A 3,166-nucleotide genomic window follows, 5' to 3' on the forward strand; every position below is an offset into this window, starting at 1 on the left:
ATTTACTCACCGGCGCCTCCACCGGCCCCTCCACGTGCCACTTCCGCTTCCTTCTTCTCGAGCCTTCTCGAAAGATTCCACCCAATGGCTGGCTGGTCCCTCTGGGGACGGCCGCCGTTGCCATGGCAACAGGACGGCCCTTCCGACGCTATTGGCTCAAACTGGCCAAGCTGACCCGCCTACGCCCCGCCCGCCCTAGCCTAAGGCTCTTTGCTGTCTTAATAAAACGGGCAACGAAGAATGACTCGAAAAATCGTAATCTTCGTTATTTACTAGTGGGCGATGGTATCTGACCCTTAGACTCGAAGGAGAAGCTGCGCGGGCGGAGACACACCCTACTCCTGCAGAGACCCGAGACCTCCCCCGGACGCCAGAGAGGTCGGCCCGCTGTCAGGAGAGCGTGTCGGGAATCGTAGTTCGACTGGGAGACCGTGTCGCCTTGCATGCTGGGATGTGTAGTCCCGGTCGCAGTGCGGACTGGGAGCCGGCTTTGTCTTGGGGGACTCGCGGGAGAGTGGGTGCTTCCCTTTATCGGTTTTCGCTCGTTTTCCAGCCACAGCGTTATTTTGTTTGCCTGCTTGTTCGGTATTCGCTTCTATTATTGTCTAGATTACACCACGGCTGGTGAATTATGAATAGGAATTTACGTTTCAACTTATAGTAACAAGCGTAAGGGTTTGTGTTAAATATTCTTGTATTCATCAGCGGCAGGATATTCTCTTGTGGAATAAAATGTCAGGGTTCTGTGGGTTTTGGGTTTTTTTAAAGCGAATTTTAGGTGTGGCGTAATTTGGAAAGCTCTCTGTGGTATCACTTTCTGTCTATTTTTGATACAGCTGACTTGAACGGACCTTGTTCTGCCCTGCCACTCCCGAGTCATAAATTATAAGTTTTGCTTCTTGCTTGATCAGAATCAGCTTTTGTTTCTTTCCCTGAAAAGCGGTATCCCTGTTAAATTCTTTCCAGTAATGAGACGAGCATAAAAAGAAAAAAAAAAGGGGGGGTAACTGCTGGTATTGTCAGGTCTTTTCTACCCTTCAGTGTCCTTTTAAGTTTGCTCCTTGCTGACGCTCCCTCAGGGACGTAGGAATACATATGAAATCCGTAGGAATTTCGACCTGAAGTTAGAAAAATTAAGAGTATGGCAGTCTTTAGGAGGTTAAATCAGAGACAAGGCTAAAAGGCCAGGTTTATATTGCATACAAAATCACTTGTATGTTTGACCCGGCAGTTAGACAAAAGGTACTTAATCCTTATGTGCTTCAGTTAACTCACCTTTAAGGTGGAGAGAATTTAATAAAATTAGCCTCTAAAGGTGACTGTATTCATAAATTTGAAAATATAGTTAGCTATAATTATTTTTGGTTTGCATTACAAAAACTTCTTGACTCCCCCGCCCTCATTTTTTTTTTTTTTTTTTTGGGTATATGAAAACCTTATATTAAAATCCATGGAATCATAGCATTTTCGAACAGAAATAGAACGTTGAGATTTTTTGGTCTGCTTCCCACATTTTTATAGGAAGCTTGTGCAGAAAGGAGGAAGGAACAGTTCTAGGTCTTTGGAGCCAGACAGGTTTGGATCAGATTGAAATCCTGGGGCAATACTGATATGCTTTATAGTACAGCTTGTGAGAGCCCCTGGAGTTAGGCTTCATGGGCTTGAACCTTGCCTATGTGTACTTATGAATTGGCCAGCTCTGTGACCTTGAGCTAATTACCAAGCCTTCCTGTGTGCCGCCTCACAGGATATGTGTAATGACTGAAAGGCTATGTAAAGCACTAAACATGCGTCGTTATTATCTGATATCCGTTTAATATTCTTTGAATTCTTCCTGGGGCTTCAGTTTCAACATGGGTAAAATGGACATATACCTATCTTGTTGGGAGATTGGAAGGATTAGATATAAATAAAACATCTAGTTTGGTAATAGATATTCAGTAAGTTGTAGTAATAGTAGTAGTAATACTATTCAAGAAGAGCCAGTACCAGAACTTTTAGCTCAACTTGTACTGTCGTGGGTGCCGATTTTGTGTAGCCCCCTTTTATATTTAATCAGTCCACTTTAACTATTTATTTACTGGAACAGGTGAATGAGTAGGGGCCATATGAACTACCACCTTTATTATCTAATAATGCATTTATGATGTTCTTAGAATCCTTGTCATTTTTATTACTTTATTACATTTTATTTATTTTGATTTATTATGTTTTTAATATATACACAATTTCTCATACTATTTCTACCATAGTGTCAGAAATTTTAGAATAAAACCAGGTAAAAGTAGTCCCAACAAATTGCTATCTTGTTGTAGATCCAGAAGTAAGTAGGGAGTTAAGGTGACTTTATTAAAGTCTGCTAGCAGCTACCATTGCAGTTATTGGGTTTTTTCCCCATATTTGTCTTAGAGAACAAAGAGGGTTCTCAAACCTGGAAGCAGAGACAGCTCCCGAAGAACAACAACGAAAAGACAAAATATGCAAATGTAAAGGAAAAAAGCTCAAATAAAAATGCCTCTTAAAGAGAGAACGTGCAGTAGATGTGAAGAGCTGTGACAGGCACTTGCTTCCTTGAAAGGAAGGAAGAGATGGGCAAAGAGTGGATATATACATAGACTAATATACATGAAAGTGCTTATTACCTTCGACTTCTGGTGTGAGTCAGTATTCTTGTGGTCTCCTCTGTATTCAGCATGGTGCCGGGTGCTGGAGATTCCAGGAGTTCAAACTTGTTCTAAATCAGGGTGCCTTTTGTACAGCCTGTCTGTAACGCCAGTACGTCTGAATGCCCAGATATCTGAAATCTTGTCCATTGCAGCCTCTTTCAGTGTTTTCTTTCTAAAGGTTTTTTTTTTCCTTCTCATATATTAACTTGAAATTTATTCTTTAAAAATTAATTGGTACTGAGACCTCCCTGGTGGTCCAGTGGGTAAGACTCTGAGCTCCCAGTGCAGGGGCTCGGGGTTCCATCCCTGGTCAGGGAACTAGATCCTGCATGCATGCCGCAACTAAGAAGTCCGCATGCCTCAACTAAGACCCGGCGTAGCCAAAATCAATCAATCAATCAATATTTTTTAAAAAAATTTAATTGGTACCCATAAAATCTATTTTGTCTTGTTTTTAAGTTATATTAGAAAGAATGATCACCTAAAAATAGTAATATATG

Source organism: Leucopleurus acutus (genome assembly GCF_964270905.1).
Source record: "Leucopleurus acutus genome assembly, chromosome: 18".
NCBI classification, from domain to species: Eukaryota; Metazoa; Chordata; class Mammalia; order Artiodactyla; family Delphinidae; genus Leucopleurus; species Leucopleurus acutus.